Source organism: Canis lupus, chromosome 3, assembly GCF_048164855.1.
Source record: "Canis lupus baileyi chromosome 3, mCanLup2.hap1, whole genome shotgun sequence".
In the NCBI taxonomy this organism is placed as follows: domain Eukaryota; kingdom Metazoa; phylum Chordata; class Mammalia; order Carnivora; family Canidae; genus Canis; species Canis lupus.
This window is the reverse complement of record NC_132840.1, coordinates 11,559,591-11,582,714: the sequence shown is the minus strand read 5'-3', so window position 1 is coordinate 11,582,714 and position 23,124 is coordinate 11,559,591. Positions and strand designations below refer to the sequence as shown.

At 38.7% G+C, this 23,124-nt stretch overlaps 1 long non-coding RNA gene across 1 annotated transcript in view; it reads left to right on the top strand.

Moving 5' to 3' along the window:
- The window catches only part of LOC140628405 (uncharacterized), a 30,751-nt gene that overhangs the window by 6,012 nt on the left and 1,615 nt on the right, over positions 1–23,124 (top strand). Inside the window, exon 2 of the long non-coding RNA XR_012026653.1 lies at positions 7,545–7,646. This is a non-coding gene — a long non-coding RNA (uncharacterized lncRNA). The remainder of the gene's footprint in view (positions 1–7,544; positions 7,647–23,124) is intronic.

Here is a 23,124-nt window from a genome sequence, read left to right as displayed (position 1 = left end):
GATAGGTGTATACTTCACAGGCTGGACAAGGCCTAGCCTTTGTGTAGCTGCCAGTATAATGAGAACGTGGTATTGTTTCCAAAGTCCACAGATTTTTGTCAAGAGAGAAGACTTTTCTCTCCCAACTGCTTTTATTCCACCACCACCTCCATTTGAAATATAATACATACGTACCGGAGAATAGTAGAAAAAAATTAAAAGCATTTATAATCCCATCACCATTGTTAACACATTAGTCTTATTCTTCCCCTACAAAGTTGATATCTTCTTCTAAATCCATATTTTTGAAAGTGAGATAAAATTCATGTAACAAAATATTCAGTTTTCTTCATTTCAGAATATAAGATTCAATGACTTTTAGTACACTCTCAGCGTTGTACAACCATCACCACCATCAAATTCCAAAATATTTTCTTTTACTCTTAATTTTTAGTAATTAAAATCCTCATATAATAAATTCAAATAGGGATGTTTATAGACAAAGCCCTGAACACCTTTCCCCACAACCCCACTCCATAGAGATGGCCGTGTTAGTCATTCCTTGTATCTCATTAGTGTTTTCTGTTTCTATGCAATACTTATATATAGCTGGTTTTAAAGCTGCTTGAAAATTTGGGAAAAAAAAATGGATACTATACATCTGTCCTATAGCTGCACTGTCCCTTATGGTAGCCACTAGTCAAACGCAGCTACTGAAAAAAAAAAAAAAAAAAAAAAAAAAAAAAAAAAAAAAGGCAGCTACTGAGTACTTAAAATGTGGTTTGTTTAAATTGAGACATGGTGGAGGGAGGGGGGGAAATAAACTGAGACATGGTGTTGGTGTAAAACACACACCAGGTTTTGAAGACTTATATAAAAAGAATATAAAATATCTCATCAATAATTTTATATTGACTACATACTTAAATATTTTGGATATATTGGGTCAAGTAAAGTATACTATTAAAATCAATTTCACCTACTCCTTTTTACATTTTAAAATACTTCTGCTAGAAAATTTGAAATTAAATTATTATGTGGTTTCCATTCTGTTTCTATTGAATAATGCCTATAAGCTTGCCTTTTAAAAAATCTTAACATGTTGTCTTGACATCCTTTCCATTTTCATACTGGAGATCAATTCCATTCCTTTCAATGGCTAAATAGTATCATTTAACCATTCTACTCTTGTTGGACATGGGGCAGCTTCTAAATTTTTTTTCTCTTACAAATAAAGCATATTAAACACACTCATTATTAATGACTGAGAATTTTTATAGGTATCCTATTCCTTATGGGATAGTTTCCTAGAGGTAGAATCACATTTCACATACTGAGACACCTACCAAATTGATCAATTGATGTACTATAGAAAGAAGAGACAATACAGATATGTCTTATTTTGACAACCTACCACTCGAAATTTAGACTTTCAAGGATCCCAGCTCCATCCACATGAGACTCAGGTTCAACTCTCCCTCCCACACACTCACATAGTCTATGGGCTTTGTATCCTGTCCTCGCCTGGAAGTTAACACAGAAGGCTTAGGCTATTGAGATAATCCACTCTGGGTAGCAGCAATGTCAACCCACTTTTGTCTCTGGTTCTCAGTTCTTTTTCATTGTTTGGTCCCTGGTGTATTCCCTTTTGTATTTTTGGAGCTCTGTCAGGGGTTTTGTTATATTTTATCCGACATTTCCAGATATATATTTTTAAGTTGAACTGTAGTTGACACATATTGTTACTTTAGTTTCAGGTATAAAACAGTGATTGGACAACTACATGTTATGCTATGTTCACTACAAGTGTAGCTTGTCATTACAAGATTATTACAATATCATTGATGGTATGTGTCCTATTCTGTGTGATCTATTCATTCCATAACTGGGAGTCTATACCTCCTACTCCTCTTCACTCATTTTGCCCATCTTCCCATTCCCCTCTCCTCTGGCAACCATCAGTTTGTTCTCTGTATTTATAGCTCTGATTCTGCTTTTTGTTTGTTCTTTTTAGATTCCACATGTAAGTGAAATCATGGTATTTTTCTTTCTCAGTGTAACTTATTTCACTAGCACGATACCCTCTAGGTCTACTCATGTTGTCCCAAATGGCAAGATCTCATTTTTTATGGCTAATATTCCATTGTGTATGTGTGTTGTGCATGTGTATCAAGCTTTCTTTATCCATTCATCTATCAATGGACATGGGTGGCTTCCACACCCTGGCTACTGTAAATAATGATGTAATAAATGTAGGGGGGTATATATCTTTTTGAATTAATGTTTTCATTTTCTTTGGGTAAATACCCAGTAGTGGAATTACTGGATTGCATTTCTATTTTTAATTTTTTTTAGAAGACTCCATACTGTTTTCCACAAAATTTTTTTTGAGAAGACTCCATACTGTTTTCCATTGACTGCACCAATTTACATTCCCACCAACAGTGCATGAGGGTTCCTTTTTTTTTTTTTTTTTTTTTGAGGGTTCCTTTTTCTCCACATCCTCACCAATGTTTGTCATTTCTTGCTTTTTTGTTTTTATATATTTTAGCAATTCTGACAAGTGTAAGGTAGTATCTCATTGTAGTTCTTTGGTTTGCATTTCCCTGATTAATGATGTTGAGCATCTTTTTATGCATCTGTTGGCCACCTGCATGTCTCTTTGGAAGAATATCTATTCTGGTCATCTGCCCATTTTTTAATCAGATGATTTGGGAGTTTTTTGGTATTGAGTTGTGTAAGTTCCTTGTATGTTGTATATCAATCCCTTATAAGATATATCATCTGCAAATATCTTCTACCATTTAGTAGATTGCCTTTTCATTTTGTTGATGATTTCCTTCACTGTGCAAAGGCTTTTTATTTCAGTGTAGCCCCAATAGTTTATTTTTGCTTTTGTTTCCCTTGCCTGAGGAGACATATCTAGAAAAATGTTTCAATGGCTGATGTCATAGAAACTGCTGCCTATGTTTTCTTCCAAGAGTTTTATGGCTCCAGGTCTCACATTTAGGTCTTTAATCCATTTTTAGTTTATTTTTATGTATGATGTAAGAAGATGGTCCAGTTTCATTCTTTTATGTGTAGCTGTCCAGTTTTCCCAGCACCATTTATTAAGGAGGCTATCTTACTCCCATTGTATATTCTTGCCTCCTCTGTCATAGATTAACCATGTAAGTGTGGGCTTATTTCTGGCTTCTCTACTCTGTTCTATTGATATATGTGTCTATTTCTGTGCCAGTACCATACTGTTTTGATTATTATAGCTTTGTAGTATTTCTTGAAATCCAAGATTGTGATACCTCCAGTTCTGTTCTTCCTTCTCAAGATTGCTTTGGCTATTCAGGGTTGTCTGTGGTTTCATGCAAGTTTTAGAATTATTTCTTCTAGTTCTGTGGAAAATACTATTGATATTTTGATAGGGACTGTAATGAATCTGTAAATTAATTTGGGTAGCATGAACATTTCACAATATGACTTCTTCTTATCCATAAGCATGGTATGTCTATTTGTTTGTATCATTTCAGTTTTTTTCATCGATGTTTTATGGTTTCCAGAGTACAGGTCTATCATGTCCTTGGTTAAGTTCACCCTAAGTTTTTTTTTTTTTTCTTTTGGTGCAATTGTGGTTGTTTTTTTTTTTTTTAAGATTTTATTTATTTATTTATTTATTTATTTATTTATTTATTTATTCATGAGAGACACAGAGTGAGAGAGAGAGAGAGAGAGAGGCAGAGACACAGGCAGAGATTGAAGCAGGCTCCATGCAGGGAGCCCCACGGGGGACTTGATCTCAGGTCTCCAGGATCACGCCCTGGTGGGAAGGTGGCACTAAACCGCTGAGCCACCCGGGCTGCCCCCTTTTGGTGCAATTGTAAATAGAATTATTTTCTTAATTTCTCTTTCTGCTATTTCATTATTAGTGTATATAAATGCAAAAGATTCCAGAATATTTTGTATCTTGCAACTTTATTGAATTTATTACTTCTAATAGCTTTGTGTGTGTGTGTGTGCGTGCGTGTGTGTGTGTGTAATCTTAAGAGTTTTCTATGAATAGTATCATGTTATTTGCAAATAGTGATGGTTTAACTTCTTCCTTACCCATTTGGGTGCCTTTTATTTTTCTTCTCTGATTGCTGTGGCTAGGACTTCCAGTACTAAGTTGAATAAAAGTAGTGAGAGTGCACATTCTTGTCTTGTTTCTGAGCTTAGAGAAAAAGCTGTTTTTTCACCATTTTGAGTATGATGTTGCTGTGGATTTTCATATATTGCCTTTATTATGTTGGGGTATGTTCCCTCTACACCCACTTTGTTGAAAGTTTTTTATCATGAATCAATGAATGTTGAAATTTGTCAAATGTTTTTTTTGCATCTTATTGAGATGATCATATGATTTTTATCCCTCATTTTGTTAATGTGGTATATCACATTGATTTGTGGATATTGAGCCATCCTTTCATCTCCAGAAAAAATCCCACTTGATCATGTTGAATGATCCTTGATATTGTTGAACGAATTACTACTATTTTCTTGAGGATTTTTGCATCTATGTTCATCAGGGATATTGACCTATTGCTTTTTTGGTTTGGGTTTTTGTTATTTTCCCTTTCAGTGTCTTTGTCTAGTTTTGGTATCAAGGTAATGCTGGCTTCATAGTATGTATTTGGAAGCTTTCTTCCTCTCATATTTTTTTGGAATAGTTTGAATGTTTGTTACAATTCAACTGTGAATCCATCTGGTCCTGGACTTTTGTTTGTTGGGAGTTTTTTGATCACCAGTTCAATTTCATTACTAGCAATTGGTCTGTTCAAATATTCTTTCTTTGTGATTCAGTTTTGGAAAATTGTATATTTCTAGGTATTTATTCATTTCTTCTAGATAATCTATAATCCAGTTTGTTGGCATGTAGTTTTCCATAGTAGTCTCTCATAACCCTTTGCATTTCTGTGGTGTCAACTGTTCTCCTCTTTCATTTCTGATTTTATTTGAGTCTTCTCTTTTTTTTCTTTGATGAGTCTGGCTAAAGGTTTATCAGTTTTGTTTATATTTTCAAAGAACAAGCTCTTAGTTTCATTGATCTTTTCTACTGTCTTTTAATCTCTCATTTGTTTTTACTTTGATTTTTATTACTTCCTTCTACTAACTTTTTTCTTCTTTTTCTAGTTTCTTTAGGTATAAGGTTAGACTTTTATTTGAATTTTTTCTTGATTCTTGAGGTAGGCCTGTATCACTATAAACTTCTCTCTTAGAACTGCTTTTACTACATTCCAAAGATTTGAAACCATAGCAAGCATCTATCATGTATGATACTAGAGATCAATTACAAGAATAAAACTGGGAAGAACATAAATATCTGGAAGATAAATGACATACTCCTGAACAACTAATGAGTCAATAAAGAAAAAAGAAAAGAAAAAATACATGGTAAAAAAAAAAAAAAAAAAAAAGAAAAAATACATGGAGACAAATGAAAATGAAAACACAGTATTTGATTTTTTTTTTCAAGATTTATTTTTTTTAAATATTTTTATTTATTTATTTATTCATGAGAGACACACAGAGAGAGGCAGAGACATAGGAAGAGGGAGGAGAAGCAGGCACCATGCAAGGAGCCTGATGTGGGACTCAATCCCAGGACCTTGGGATCACACCCTGAGCCAAAGGCAGATGCTCAACCACTGAGCCACTCAGGGGTCCCTATTTATTTATTTTAAAGAGCAGAGGAGAGGGGCAGAAAGAGAATGAAAGAAATCTAGGCAGACTCTGCGCTCAGGATGGAACCCGACACAGGGCTCAATCCCACCACCCCTAGATCAGACCTGAGCCAAAACCAAGAGTCGACTGTGCAACCCAGGTACCCCTAGATTTGTTTTTAAATTGAAGTACAGTTGGCACACAATGTTACGTTAATTCCAGGTATACAACATAGTGATTCCATAAGTCCTAGAAATTTTGGTAACTGAAGATTCTCTAGGTCATTCTGACTTCAATATTGCCAGAAATGGAAGTCTTTCTCCTTGTTAACTTGAAATGGCACTTTCATCTTGTTCTAAATTCCTCTTTCTGAAACTTTTATGGAATATTCTATTCTAGAACAAACGTTTTTACAGTTCCTGATGTGATCCACCAGCTTGCTTTCAGAAGGGCCAATTAACTTTCTATCAGCAATTGTTTGCAAACCCTGGAAATGGTTTTCTAAAGAAATCTTTGCCAAATTGATTGCCAGGTGAAAAAAAAATGGTATTAAGGTATTGCTATTATTTCTGTCCCTTTTTACTTTGATGAGAGTGGTCACTTTTCGTGTTTTTTAGTTCTTGGTATTTTGTGAGTTACCTGCTCATGCCCATCACCTGTCTTAGAGGGAGAACTCATTTTTTTCTTAGGTGAGGTGTGGACCTAGGAAGTGACTGCAGGGCAACAGAACAGCTGCTCTGAGATCATCTGGCCAGCCTCCTCTGTCTCAACCCAGCTGGCTCAGACTCAGGTTTACAGATCAAAGAACAGCCAGCAGCACAGGATTTTGGTGGGTGGTCCTGCAAATAATACAGCTGACGCAGAATTTGCAGGGTTAAGGGGGTGTGAAGGGGGCAGGGGCTGCTGTATCAGGTCATCCGCATGGACACGCCTTCAGATTCAGTAGCTAACAACTGAACCTAGATCAGAAAGAAAAACAGCCAAAGCAAACAAGTTTTGGTAATACCCCTCTTCTGTAGCTCATGTTTTTTCTCAATAGAAATCTGAGGGGGAAAACAAATCAGAGGACTCACGTCTACTTAGGAAGCCTTACTGTTCCTGGGCAGTCAGGGTGCAATAAAGTGTAGAAATACCCACAGAAAGCTACACCAGTCAACCATTGTTATGACCTTCACTTAAAACTCAAACAACTTTTACTCATTTTTTCCCCTTAAGTAAGTTTGCCATAGAAAAGTTTTTTTTAATTGTGATAAAAAACATAACATTAAATTTACCATCTTAATCATTTCAAGGGTACAGCTTAGTAGTATTAACTACATTCACACTGCTGTACGACAGATGTCTAGAACCTTTTCATCTTACAAAACTGAAACTCTGCAACTATTAAACACTAATCCTCCCACACCCTCTCCTCAGCCCTTGGCAACCACCTTTCTAATTTCAACCTTTCCACTTTCTGATAGAAGAGTATTTTTTAAATAGTTCCACCACCCAGAGATAACTGTTAGCCATTTTACCCACACCTAACATTTTGAAATATTCATATATTTTTCTAGGTACACATCCAATAGGTCTTATGTAGAGTTTTGCATTCTGTGAGCCTCATTTTACATAATATCATGAACATTTTCCTAAGACTATAAAAAGTGTTATAAACTTGGCTTTACAATGATGGCCTGAAATCCCAGTTCTTTCATTTTTATACACCTTTTTCCCACAGCCTTCCTTTCTCTACCCATGCAGAAAGGCATAACAGCTTGCACTTACTGGGCACCTAACCCATACCAAGCATGGCTTGACACACTCTACCTCAATCAACTCATCATTCTCCCATCAATCCTAGGAGTAGGGCCTATTTCATTTCTACTTTGCAGATAAAAAAGAAGTCACACAGTAGCAAGTGGTGATTTGGAGTTCCAGTATCATCATGTGGCTCTACATTTGACGACGCAAGTCTGCCTCTCCCTAAGGACAAGGTGAGTTGAGAACTATATAGTCTTTTCTTCCCAAAATAGGGGGAAAAAATAGAAAATGAAGAGATGCTCAGGTGGAAACAATTTTAAGAAAATAATTAACTATGTGGATTAAGCATTGACTAATTTGCCTGCCTTTGATTGCTTATTGCCTTATTAGTTACTTTGTATCTTTCTATCCTGAACGATTATCAATGATCACTCATCTACTGGGTACAGAAGAAGGCACATGTTTTAATTCCCCTGGAGTCCTGGAAGCTCCCCGAAGAAGTACAAGATGGGGAGCATTCCTTCTGCTTTTCACATCCTCCTTCAAGTCTGGCATGGCACTTTATATGAGCCGTGCTCAATCCTTGCTAGCCAGTTGGCAACAAATAGTACATAAACTAGAGTACATGGCAAAAGGTGTAATAAATGAGGAGATACCAGTCTTTGTATAGTTATGGAAGGTGGGGTGGGGAATTTAGGAGCGATGAGGTAGTTATGTTGGACTTTGATCATTTATAATGGCACCTTACGTTTACAGAGAGAGCTTTGGGGTTCGTTCCCACATTTATTATCTCATGCAGTATTTATTAAACCTCCCCTCTCCCCAAATCTGTAAGCTAGACAGAAAGAAGCCTGTCAGAAAAGAGGTGAACCTGGAGGAGCTTTTAAAATTCTAATTAACTTTTTATTTTAGAACAGTTTTAGAGGCATAGAAAAGTTGTGAAGATAGTACAGAGGGTTCCCCATACCCTTCACCCATTTTCATCTGTTTTTTTTTAAGATTTTATTTATTTATTCATGAGAGACACACACACAGAGAGAGAGAGAGAGAGAGAGAGAGAGAGACAGGCAGAGGGAGAAGCAGGCTCCATGCAGGGAGTCTGATGTGGGACTCAATCCTAGGACTCCAGGATCACGTCCTGGGCCAAAGGCAGGCACTAAATCACTGAGCCACCCAGGTGTCCCTTCACCTGTTTTTAACATCCTATGTTACCATGATACATCTGTAGTCACAAATAAGAAATAAACATTGGTCCATTAACATTAACTAAACTCCGTATTTCATTTGGACTTCACAAGTTTTCCCACTAATATTCTTTTTCTGTTCCAGGATCCCATCTAGGATACCAAATTACACTTTGTCATGTCTCCAGAATTGAATCTAATCTGTAACAGTTTCTCAGACTTTCCTGATTTTTCATGACCTTGACATACAGAACATTCCTCATTTTGGCTCTGTCTGTTGTTTTTCTTATGGTTAGAAGGGAAGACCAGTTGAACTATTAATGTTAAGGACTCTAAAGGCCAAAATGAAATTATTATTATTATTTTAAAGATTTTATATATTTATTCATGAGAAACACAGAGAGAGAGGCAGAGATATAGGCAGGGGAAGAACCAGGATCCCTGTGGGGAGCCTGATGAGGGACTCAATCCCAGGACCTGGGATCATAACCTGAGTTGAAGGCAGACCCTTTAAAAAACATATTTTAAAAAATTGCACATGCACGTACCATACAATCCTAAGAAAAGATATCCCATGCTTAGGAAAAGAAATAAAAACTTAAGTTGACACAAAACCTGTATGTCACTGTTTATAGTGGCTTTATTCATAATTGTCAAAAAATGGAAACAGCCTAAATGTCCTTCAGTTCATGAATGAACAAGCAAATTGTGGCACATTCACATAAAGGAAAGCTACTCAGCCTAATAATAATAATAATAATAATAATAATAATAATAATAATAATAAATCTCAAATGCATTAGGCTAAGTGAAGGAAGTCTGATTCAAAAGGCTATATACAGTATGATTTCATTTACAGAATAATTGGAAAAGGTAGAGTTATAGGGATAGAAAAACAGATCAGTGGTTTCCCAGAGGCTGGGAATGAGGGACAGACAGCTGTGCATGGAAATGTGGGAGGATGAAGGAACAGTTCTACACCTTGACTGTGGTGCTGGCTATGTGACTGTATGCATTTGACAAACACAGTAGGACTCTACACCAAATAGAGTGAAATTTACTGTTTATAAATTGTACCTCAATTTTTTTTTAAGATTTTATTTATTTATTCATGAGAGACACACAGAGAGAGAGGCAGAGACACAGGCAGAGGGAGAAGCAGGCTGCCTCTGGGGAGCCTGATGTGGGACTCGATCCCGGGACTCCAGAATCACGCCCTGAGCCAAGGGTGGACGCTCAACCGCTGAGCCACCCAGGCATCCCTGGTACCTCAACTTTTTAAGAAGCATGAATAGGTTACCTCCAAACAAACAAACCAAACCAAAATTACCCGTGCTGAGAAAGGTGCCACTGAAACTTGGTCTCGTAGCTCATCCTTTAAAGTAACTTCGCAGAAACAGATAATCACCTAAACAATGGTTTGTTGCTTCTTTAGAAAGTAGAAGTGTCTTTATTGAACAAAACATATTTTTTGCACATTTTGGCTGCAGTATTGGTGCTAGAATATACTATTTTATGGGCCATCTCAATTTCTATTTCATATTTATTTATCGTTAGACCTCGACCACACTCTTATTTTTCTCCTTCCACTTCTTTGCCTGTAGGATGTACTGTACATACTCATGCCCTTTGTATTAATATATTAGAAATCTACAAGGGCGCTTGAGTGGCTCAGTGGTTGAGCGTCTGCCTCTGGCTCAGGGTGTGATCCCAGGATCCTAGGATCCAGTCCTGCATTGGGCTCCCCAGAGGAAGCCTGCTTCTCCCTCTGCCTGTGTCTCTGCCTCTCTATGTCTCTCACAAATAAGTACATAAAATTAAAAAAAAAAGAAATCTACAAATCTGTTGTATACTTTTTATATGGTTGGATACTTATAATCAAAACCTTTACTAGGGGGATCCCTGGGTGGCGCAGTGGTTTAGCGCCTGCCTTTGGCCCGGGGCGCGATCCTGGAGACCTGGGATCGAATCCCATGTCGGGCTCCCGGTGCATGGAGCCTGCTTCTCCCTCTGCCTGTGTCTCTGCCTCTGTGTGTGTGTGTGTATGACTATCATAAATAAATGAAAAAAAAAATAAAAAAAAAAACCTTTACTAGGGTATCAAATAAACTTAGTCTTACTAGAAAATAAGCAAATCCATATCCAAACCTCCTCCTCCAAACTTTTGGATGGCTTCTCGTTGTACTTGGAAGAAAATCCAAACTTTTCCTAAGTCCCCACATGACCTGGCCCCTACCAACAGCCTGGACATCACATTCCTACTGCATACCCCTCATACTTCACATTTGACCACATTGGACTTTTGGGTCCTTAAACGAGCCAAACTTATCTCCACTTAAAGACCACTGACCCAGACAGATGTGGATCACAGTTCCACGCCTTCTCAACTACATAAATTGGCAAATTACTTAGTCTTGTGCCTCAGTTTCCTCTATATGAGAGTAATGATAATACCAATGTCATAGGGTTGTGGTGGTATCTGGGAAATTAACATACATAAATCACTTTAAACAAAGCTGAACATGTTGCAAATGTTCAATAAATATTAGCTATTTTAATTTCTGGTTCTGGAAGCCCTTGCCTTTTGTATCCTTTGTTCTCATGATCCAGAACTGTTTGTGTGCATGAGCATGGCTACCGGGCAAAATATCTTACAGAGGGGCTGTGGTTTCAAGTACACTAATAACAATGTTCTGGTTAAACTTTTTCCTTGGGGATAATATTAGATATACAGAAACATTGTAAAGATAGTACAGAGATTTTTTTTTTTTTAAGATTTTATTTATTGGGACACCTGGGTGGCTCAGCGGTTGAGCGTCTGCCTTCAGCTCAGGGCGTGATCCTGGAGTCCCGGGATCAAGTCCCACATCAGGCTCTCTGCATGGAGCCTGCTTCTCCCTCTGCCTAAGTCTCTGCTTCTCTCTGTGTGTGTCTCTCATGAATAAATTTTTTTAAAAAAGATTTTATTTATTTATTCATGAGAGACACAGAGAAGAGGCAGAGACACAGGCAGAGGGAAAACAGGCTCCCTGCAGGGAGCCCGATGTGGGACTCCATCCCAGGATCTCAAGATCACAACCCAAGCCAAAGGCAGATGCTCAATCACTGAGCCAACCAAGCGCCCCTATGAGAAAGGGGAATTTATCATAAATAATCAATAACCCGGACAGTAATAGTTTTCAATACCTCGGCTAACCAGGACATAAAATTAAGCAACTGGAAAGAAAAAAGGAGATTATCAAAATATTTCTTTAACAATGAACTGAAAATTAAAATACAAAAATTTTATTTATTAATAAATTTTGATCAAGCACCTCTCTATTCTTGGCACTTTTGCAAGTTCTAAATACTTTACAGATGTCAACTCCTCTGATTCTCACAATAGCAGGAAACAGGTACTAACACAAGGCACAGAACCCAGACACAGAAAGGTTAAGGAACTCGCCAAAGCTCACACAGCGACTAAATGGCTGAGTCAAAACTTAGTCCAAAGCAGCCTACTCTAGGTCAGCATTCTTACCCACCAGGCTATACTACCTCATAGCCACTAAAACATCCTATGCTGTATTGATGGTACTTAAGTGACAGTTAAAAAATCAATAAAGCAATAAAAATCATTAACTTTTGTTACTAAAGTGACACCCCCTCCCCCCCACCAGCCCCTGGTTAATTAGGCCATTCAGTTTGCTGGCCAATTAACAAATGACGAAAGGAAGGCAGAGCCAAACTGCTCTGGTTGGCTTTTGTTCTATTGACATTTGTTGAGTGCCCTTGATGTGACAAGCACTGTGATAGGCACTGGGGACAGATAAATAAAGGGGCTCAGAGACAGATAATCGCCACATGGAAGCCTGTAGAAGGTTCAAGATGCGTCCAGGGGGACAGAGAAGACTTTACTGATACTCGTGTTGAATCTTGAAGGAGGAGTCAGGAGCAAAGAAAGGCTGGACTCACTGCCCTGCCCTTCAGACATGAGGCCTGCCCTCCAGACATGAGGCCAGGTATATTCCTTCCCCTCTTTACAAAACAATTTTTGGTTCCCTAGAACATGAGAACAGCTCTAGTTCCCTATCTCTGCCAGAGCAAATATTGAGAAATGTCTGGCTCAATGACTTCAGTGTTGCACCTTATTGCGTGTGCCACAGAATGGATCTATTCCTCCCCTCCCCCCCACACCACCCAGATGGGAATCATGTGGCTGTGGCAGAGAGATGTACCAGTAAATCAGAGTGGGGAACAACCAGGGACTGCCAAAGAATGCAGATAGTGAGAAAAGAACAGAAAGAGAGTGACCAGAGACTGATCCTGCAAAGTTTCCTGCATACCAGGGCACAGGGAATGCACAGATGGTGATGGACTATTGCCTGACATCAGATCAATAATCCATATGTACAAGGCATGTGAATGCCAGCTGTTCTGGGGTCTCCCAGGAACTCCTGTCTCCTTTCTTAAAAAATAAGTAATGGTTACAAGTACACACATGAACATACATCAGTGTTTTCTTAAGAGATTTTATATATGACCAATCTTTCAAAGCAACCAATAAATTTGCCTACAAAAGTTACTGATTTTTACTGCTCTATTGATTTTTTTTAACTACCATTAAGTTAAAAAAAAAAAAACAACTACCTCTAAGTTCCCACTCAGACGTCAGTGAGCCATAACATGAAAATTAACTGCAATGCTTATGTGTCTTGTGAGTATTTGATCAATGTGTTCTTGGCTTGTGCCTGTGCCAAAGCGTGGACTCTGGGAAAGTGTATATATTTCTAGATCTTTTCATGTTTGTGCATTTCTGAGGGCAGGGGCTATACTTGTTTAACTCGTTTTATACAGTGCTAGTTCCATGACAAGGGAATACTTAATTCAATTTAATCAAGAGGTGGATGCTTATTTCCAAAAAGGGGTTAACATACAAGCATCACACATCTCAATGTACACATTCACACATCTCAATTTTTAAAAACTCATAAAACAAATATAATTTACAAGTGCCAAATAAATCAGACCAAAATATGTATCCTAACTAATAAAAATGACAATCTGGGCAAACTCATATATTTTGGCTTGTTAACATTGAGTGACCATTCTCACCTGGGGACAATGACTTGGGTCTGAGGTAGTGAGGGTCAGAAGAAAATTGCAGCATAGCAGTAAAGCTTCAACTTCCAAAATGCTCCATGCATCTTCAAGTCATGTCTATCAATGATTTTTCCCTCTTTTTTAAAAAAAAAAAGGTATTTTTCATGGTTATGCTTTCTGTCTCATGTGAAATATGGGAAGGTTCAGGTGTAAAGGTATACAAGAGAAAGTAAAAATGGTAGCTAACACTGACATAGAACTTATTTATTTATTTGTTTATTTATTCATGAGAGACACACACAGAGAGAGAGAGAGAGGCAGAGACACAGGCAGAGGGAGAAGAGAAGGAGGCTCCATGCAGGGAGCCCAATTGGGTCTCGATCCTGGGGCTCGGGGATCACCCTGAGCCAAAGGCAGACGCTCAACCACTGAGCCACCCAGACATCCCTAGACCTTATTTTTTTTAAGATGTATTTATTTATTTTAGAGAGAGAGAAAGAGAGCAGCATGGCAGAGGGAGAGAGAATCCCAAGCAGACTGCCCTGACGTGGATCTCCATCTCACAACCCTGAGATCAGACCCTGAGCTGAAATCAAGAATCCAATGTTCAACCAAATGAGCCACCCAGACGTCCTTATGTAAAACTTACTATATGTCAGTCTGGATTCTAGGTGTTGTATATATATTAACTCATTTAATTCTCACAACTACCCTATGAGTTCAGTTTTATGCTCACTTACAATGGAGAAAAACTTTTCATTTCATTAAAGGAAACTTAGGTCCAGAAAAATTAAATATCTTGCTCAAGTTTACAAATCTATCAGGTGGGATCTGGGATTCAAACCCAGGTAGGCTGGCTTCTAGATTTATCACAACCACTAATCAACGACCAAAAAGAACTCCTTCAAGAACATTCCAGTCATTTTAATCATGAGTGGCCGTGGACTGGATGCTTAGTAGCTGGAACAATTAACCTCAAAACTTCTTAAAAACCACAATAAAGGGGCACTGGGTCAGTCAGTGGAGCTTGCAACTCTTGATCTGAGTTGTGAGTTCAAGCTCCACGTTGGATGTAGACATTATTTAAAAATAAAAATCTTTAAAAAAAACTTTATCAGATATGTTAGTATATATGTCATGTGCATTTTTATAACTTGATAGTTAACAGAGACTCCTGAAAGCTTGGGGACCTCTGATGATATTCAATCTATTTTTCCAACTTTACCCAAGCATCTGGTACCTGCAACTGCTTCCTCCATATCTGCTATCCCAGAGGTAACTTAAACTTAAGATGTCCCTATTACCCATGGATGCCTGGGTGGCTCAGCGGTTGAGTCTCTGTCTTTGGCCTAGGGCGTGATCCTGGAGACCCGGGATCAAATCCTGCATCGGGCTCTCTGCATGGAGCCTGCTTCTCCTCTGCCTGTGTCTCTGCCTCTCTCTCTCTGCGTGTCTCTCATGAATAAATAAATGAAATCTTAAAAAAAAAAATGCCCCCCCCAAAAAAATGGCCCTATTACCCAGACCGATCAGCACTAACTGTTCTAAACAATCTCCAGTCTCAGTGGCTTACTGAAATTAATGTTTATTTATCAATCACCTAAACTTCAAAGCAGGCATTCAAGGTTGTGATTTCTCATAAGAAGCTTTCTTGCAGCAGTGATTCAGGGATCCAGACTCCTTCCATCCTGTTGTTCTGATATTTTCACCACAAACCCTCAATGACATCCTGGTTTGGCGGAAATGGAGGTAGGGAAGACAGGGAGTGAATGTAAAAAAGGCAGAACCATTCTTAATGGTTTCAAACTGGAAGTGGCACATATCATTTCTCTTTAAATTCTATTGGCAAGGGCAGCCCTGGTGGCACAGTGGTTTAGCGCTGCCTGCAGCCCAGGGTGTGATCCTGGAGACCCGGGATCAAGTCCCACATCGGGCTCCCTGCATGGTGCCTGCTTCTCCCTCTGCCTGTGTCTCTGCCTCTCTCTCTAGCTGTGTCTCTATGAATAAATAAATAAAATCTTTAAAAAAAATAAATTTTATTGGCAAGAACTAGTTGGATGGCCCCATATATATTATATTCTCCCCTGAAACCTAGTTCTGCTTCAGGATTCACTTACTCAATGGATAAATATCTCCATTCGGGTTAGTTATCTATTAATGCAAAACATATTGCCTCAAAACTTAGAAGCTTAAAACAACAATAAAATTTATCATCTCTCACAGTTTCTGTGGATCAGGAATTCAGGAGCTTAGTAGAGAGAGCATGCCTCAGAGTCTCTCCCAAAGATGCTGTCAAGATATATCTTGGGACTGGGGCACCTGGGTGACTCAGTTGGTTTAGCATCTGACTCGATTTCAGCTGAAGTCGTGATCTCAAGGTCATAGACATAAGCCCTGCACTAGGCTCTGTGCTCAGCAGGGAGTCTGCTTAAGGATTCTTTCTCTTCCTCTCCCTCTGCCCCTTGCCTCTCTGTAAAAGAAGAGAAAAGAAAAGAAAAGATAGATGTATCTGGGACCACAGTCATTCACCTCCAAGATGGTTCACTTGCATGGCTATTGTCAGAAAGCTTCAATATTTTGGGTGCTGGCTGAAGACCTAAGTCCTTTTCCAAGTAGACCTCTCCAGAGGGATGCTTGAGTATCTTGACAACAAGGCAACTGGATTCTCTCAGAGCGAGTGATTCAAGAGAAAGAGGAAGGCAGAAGCCCAGTGTCTTTTTTGATCTAGCCTCAGAAGCCACCCTCTGTCATTCCTATGGTATCTTACTGGCTCCATAGATCAGCCCTATTCAATAAAGAAGGGCACTGATGTCAGGAGGCAGGAGTCATTGTGGGCCATCTTGGATTATGGCTACTCTCCATTCAAGTTATACAAACTAGATACCTAAGCTCATCACTGACTCCTGTCTCTCCCCCACCCTTATATCCATTATTGGTATCTCTTTCTTCTTTTAATTCTGTCAGTTTTGCTTCTCATATTTCAGGGTTATATTTAGTAAGTATGTGTTTACAAGTGTTATAGATCCTTTAACCTTTTAGGATTGAGATGCCCCTCTTTACTAATACTTTTGTCTTAAAATTTATTTTGTCTGATATTAGTATAGCCACTTCAGTTCATCTATGGTTACTCTTTGCATGTATATTTTTCTCCCATCCTTTTACTTTCAACTCATCTGTGTCTTTGAATCTGAAGTATGGTCTCTTGTAGTTGGCATACAATTAAATATTTTTTTAAAGATTTATTTTATTTATTTGAGAGAGAGAGAGAGCACAGGGGGAGAAGAGGGAGAAGGAGAGAATCTCTAGGAGACCCTGTGCTGAGCACAGAGTGCAACACAGGACTCGAGCTTGAGATCATGACTGAGCCAAAACCAAGAGTCAGATGCTCAACTGACTGCACTACCCAGTTGCACCAAATTGAATCTTTAAAAAAAATCAGTCTGACAATCTCTGCCTTGAAGTTGGGTAGTGTCATTCCTCCAAATCTGATTCTCTTTCAACATTGTGTTGGCTCTTCTTGGTCTTTTATTTTCCAAATAAAAGAAACCAGCCTTGCATACCTGAAATAAATCCCATTCGGCCATGGTATATAATTCTTTTTATATATTGTTGGATTCAATTTGCTAATATTTTGTTGCTAATTTTTACATCTGGGTTTATGAGAATTTGTCAATATTCACAAAATAATTTACTGGGATTTTGTTTGGGGTCCTATTGAATCTACAGATCAACTTGGGAAGAAATGACAGTTTGACACTATTGACTCTTTCTATCCATGGACATGAAATATCTCTCTACTTATTTAGTTCTTTGACATTTTTCATCTGAGTTTTGTAGTTTCCCTTATATATATTTTGTACCTATTTTTTTTAAAGATTTATTTATTTATTTATTCAGAGAGAGCGAAAGAGAGGCAGAGACACAGGCAGAGAGAGAAGCAGGCTCCATGCAGGGAGCCCGACACAGGACTCTATCCTGGGTCTCCAGGATCACACCCCGGACTGCAGGCGGCGCTAAACCACTGCGCCACTGGGGCTGCCCCTATTTTGTACCTATTTTGTTATATTTGTGCCTATTTCACATTTGTAGTACTAATGTAAATGGCATTGTTTTTTAATTTCAAATTTCACTTCTTCATGGCTTTATATACAGGAAAGTGGTTAACCTTGTATCCTGAAACCTTGCCATAATTGCTTATTTGTTTTGTTTTGTTTTTTTGGATATTTTTCATAAATGATCATGTCATCTGTTAACAAAGATGGTTTTCTTTCTTCGTTCCTAATCTGTATGCCTTTTATTTCCTTTCCTTGTCTTAATGCATTAGCTAGAATTCCAACTATGATGTTGAAAAGCAGTGATGAAAGAAGGAATATCCTTGCCATGTTCCCACTCTTGTGGGAAAGCTTTGAGTTTCTCATCATGAAGTATGATATGAGCTGTACATTCTTTTATAGGTATTCTTCATCAAGTTGAAAAAGCTCCCCTCTATTCCACGTTTACTGAGAGTTTTTATCATGAATGGGTGTCTAGAGTTTATAAAAGGTTTTTCTGCATCTATGGATATGATCATGTGACTTTTCTTCATTAGTATGCTGATGTGATAGATGACATTAATTAATTTTCAAATGTTGAACCAGCCTTGCATACCTGAAATAAATCCCATTCGCCATGGTATATAATTCTTTTTATATATTGTTGGATTCAATTTGCTAATATTTTGTTGCTAATTTTTACATCTGGGTTTATGAGAAATATTGGTCTGTAGTTTGTCAGGTTTTGGCATCAAGGTAATGCTGGACTCATGGAATGGGTTAAGAAGTATACCCTCTGATTCTATCTTCTGAAACAGAGAACTGATATACATTTCTTCCTTAAATATTCAGCAGAAATCACCAAGGAACCCACCTAGGCTTGGTACTTTCTGTTTTGGAAGGTTATAGATTATTGAGTCAACTTCCTTAGTAGATATAGGCCCATTCAGATCATGTATCTCTTGCTGTGTGAATCTTGGCAGATGTGTCTTTCAAGGAAATGGTCCATTTCACCTAAGTTATCAAATTTGTGAAGAGTTGCTCATAATATTCCTTTATTATCTTTTAAATCCTTGGAATCTCCAGTGATATCACTCCTTAACATCCAGTGATATCTCCTCTTTAATTCCTGATATTAGTAGTTTGTGTCATCTTTCTTTTTTCTTAATTAGCCTGGCTAGAGTGAGAGCAATCTTTTCAAAGAATTGGCTTTCAGTTTATTGATTTTCTCTACTGATTTCCTGTTTTATATTTCATTGATTTCTCCTCTAATTTTCAATATCTTTTTCTTCTGCTTACTCTATTTATTTGTTTGTTTGTTTGTTTATTTATTTGACAGAGAGAGCAAGCACAAGCAGGTGTAGCAGTAGAGGCAGAGGGAGAAACAGGCTCCCTGCTCCCTGGACCATGGGATCATGACTGAGCTGAAGGAAGACGCTTAACTAACTAAGCCACCCAGGCACCTCACCTTCTGCTTGCTTTAGATTTGCTCTTCCATTTCTAGTTTTCTACAGTGGAAGCTTAGATCGTTGATTTTATATCAATCTCTTTTGGTAAATGTTCCATGTGAGCATGAGAGGAATATGCATTACGTACATTGGTTGGATAAAGCAGTTTATGGATGTCTATTATATTCCTAATCTTTTTCTTTGTACATAAGCATAAATGCAACCTTTATGTGTATATATACATACAACATACACATACAAACAATAGATACAATTTGTGTAAGGTTCCTTGAATAATAGATCTAATTTGCATAGGTATAATCTGATGGTATACTCTATGCATCAAGCTTTTTATCACACATTTTCATATTTTACCTTAACCTGCATATTCGTGACTTTAATAACCCCAACTGTTGACATTTGCTTGGAAAACTTTACTTGTGCCTGAGTACTACTAAAATCTTTTAAAAAACAAAACAGAAAATCATCAAAAAGATTCTAAGTCCTATGGAGAGTACTGATTTCCCAAGATTCTATGACTTGTCAAGGTCATACTGGGGTGATACTAGTTTACTAGGGCTGTGACACAAAGGACCACAAACCGGGTTGCTTAAACAACAGAAATTTATTGTCTCAGAGTTCCAGAGGCCAGAAGTCCGAGATCATGGTGTCCACAGTGTTGGTTCCTTCTGAGGGCTGGGAGGGATAATCTGTTTCATGCCTCTCTCCAGCTTATTGTGGTTTACTGGCAATCTGTGACTTAAAAGTGCATCCTCTTGCTCTCTGCCTTCACCTTAATATGTCACACTCCTTGTGCACCTGTGTCCAAAATTCCCCTTTTATTTTTTTAAAAAGATCTTATTTACTTATTCATGAGACACACACAGAGAGAGAGAGAGAGAGAGAGAGAGAGAGAGAGAGGCAAAGACATAGGTAGAGGGAGAAACAGGTTCCCTGAGGGGGACTCGATCTCAGGACCCCAAGATCACGACCTGAGCCAAAGGCAGATGTGTAACCATTGAGCCACCAGGCATCTCAAAATTCCCCTTTTAATAAGAACATAAGTCATATTGAATTAGAGGCCCACTCTCCTTCAAAAACTAGTTACATCTGCAATGACTCTATTTGCAAATGAAGTCACATTCTCTGATACTGGGGAGTTAGGACTTCAACATATGAACTTTGAGGGAACAGAATTCAACCCAGAACAAGGAGCAAATAGGAGTATTGGTATGACAAACTGGAAAGACAACAGAATTTGGGTTCCAGTCTTAGTCTGTTATCAATCTGTTGCTGACCTTGAGCAAATTGGCCAAAGAGGGGAGATCCTATAGATGATACCAAGGCCTCTCTTCTGGTCCTGTTGTTCTTGAAATAGCACTTCTGGGGGCAGCCCCGGTGGTGCAGTGGTTTAGCGCCTGCCTTCAGCCCAGGATGTAATCCTGGAGCCCCAGGATCGAGTCCCACATCGGGCTCCCTGCATGGAGCCTGCTTCTCCCTCTGCCTCTGTCTCTGCCTGTCTCTCTCTCTCTCTCTCTCTGTGTGTGTCTATCATGAATAAATACATAAAATCTTAAAAAAAAAAAAAAAGAAATAGCATTTCTGTGGGAAGACTTAAAACATAAAGTTCTAAATTAGATGTTGGATTTGAAACAAGTCATCAATTCAAAAGAGAGACCTTTTGAGAGGACTGTAGTATGAAGAGTCCCAGCAACACAAGGGGCAGGATCCCTGGGACTGATTTGCTAGAGTTGCCTTCATATACATGGTGTCATAGGACCATTGCCTTCAGGCCGTGATAATTTCCAGCCTTTTAGGGGTTGCAACACCCAACATGTTACGGTTGTTTATTTGATTTTGTGACACTGCCCATTATTCTCCACCTCCCTGAAGCCTCTCTCCCCTCCAGCTCCAGCCCAAAGGAATGGCCAAACATGGACTTACCTTTAAAAATTAATTAGGTCTTCTAAATTCTATCATACCATAAGATAATCCTATCCCCTTTGTCAAAGATATAAACAAAAGAAATGGCCACTGGGCACATAAATGGATGTTGGAGAGAATACTTAGGACCACCCAAAAGACCATTTGCAGGAAATTATGAATTATTTTTTAATACCACCTTACACTATTTTAAAGCGCTTTCACAATAGCAAGTATGTAAATTTGGATGTCAAAGTTACTGGAAAAAATATAAATCACTAATGTTAGTTGGAATAGGGAGTTATAGATTTATGGGTGATTTTTCTATGGGTGATTTTAATTGCTTCTCTACGTTTTTCTCCATTTTAAAATATTTCTACTACAGTAAGTGCTGCTGCTAATTATCCAAAATAATATTTACTTTATTTATTTTAAAATATTTTATTTATTTATTTGACACAGAGAGAGAGAGAGAGAGCACAAGCAGGGGGAACGGCAAAGGGAGAAGCAGGCTCCCCACTGAGCAAGGGGCCCAACTCTGGGGCTGGATTCCAGGATCCCAGGGTCATGACCTGAGCCGAAGGCATATGCTTAAGCACTGAGCCACCCAGGTGCTCCAGTAATATGAACTTTAAAAGATGAAGTTTATTCCTCTAGTCAACAAATGTTTATTGTGCACCTACTGCATGCCAGGCACTGTCACAGCAGTAAAAAAACAGCTCCTGTGGGGCTTCCATTTTTGGAGTGGGAGGGGGACGGTGAGTGATTTTATTAGGCACAGATCACTTGTTCTTCTGTGTAAATGTTTACTCTGAGCAGATTTTTTGGGGGTAGGTGATATAAGTGGGGGGATAACATGTGCCCCCAAAGAAGGAAATGCTGCTGAATGGAGAAGTCTGAAGGTGGTGAGCAACACCTTTCATCTGTATCCAGATTTTTTTTTAAAGATTTTATTTATTTATTCATGAGAGACACAGAGAGAGAAGGAGAGACATAGGCAGAGGGAGAAGTAAGCTCCCTGTGGGGAGCCCAAGGTGGGACTTGATCCCAGGACCCTGGGATCACACACTGAGCCAAAGGCAGACGCTCAACCACTGAGCCACCCAAGAATCCCAGTATCCAGATTTTACTGGAAACTGGCTCTTGAAGTCAGAGCTCCATCCTTCCTGGTCCCAGGCTGCCTCTTGTACTCAACTGCCCTCCCAGGGACATTGTGAAACTGAGTTGGGAATCACTCACAGCTGGGTGGTACTGGTCAAGGTGGCGCTAAGAACAGGACAGGGCATTCTGCTGACGTCACTGTGCAGAAAGCTAACAGGGCCCATACTGCGGTCCCTTGGCAGGTCAACAGGTTCTAAGCCACTCTGAAGGCAACACACTGGATATGTAGTGAGACGAAAAGATTGAAGGAACTGTTTTGGTTAGTGCACATATGCTGTTCCTGATGTCCTAAGATTTAGGCAACTGCTAGTTTTGCCAGCACCTCACCGACTTTTTCACTGAGCACTATAATTGAAACTACAATGCTCAGAGGGCAGAGGCACTACCAAGGGCACAAAGCTCTAGAGAGGTCCAGGACAGAGACGGATCATTACACAGAGCTTTGATTTGCCATGGCCAGGTTTCTGACACGGCCCACCAGAGTGGCCCTTCGGGAAAACAACGTGGTAAGACACATCCAGACACAAAACTATACATATTCCCTGACCCCAGAAATTCCACTCCTGACAATTTATCCTACAAAGAAAATTATCTCTGCATTAGCTGTAATATTGTGGCATTGAAAACATCCAAAGTGCCACAATTTCATAACAGCTAAATAAACTGATAATATCATTCATTTAACGAATCCACATTATAATAATGAGTATAAACACAGTTGCAAAGGTATATATCCCATCCTAGAAAAGTGTTTGTACTACTCTGCTAGTGCTGCTGTAACAAAGTGATCCAAACTGGGTGATTTAAACACCAGAAATTTATTGTCTCACAATTTGGGAAGCTAGAAGTCCAAGATCAAGGTGTTAGTAGGAAAGGCACCTC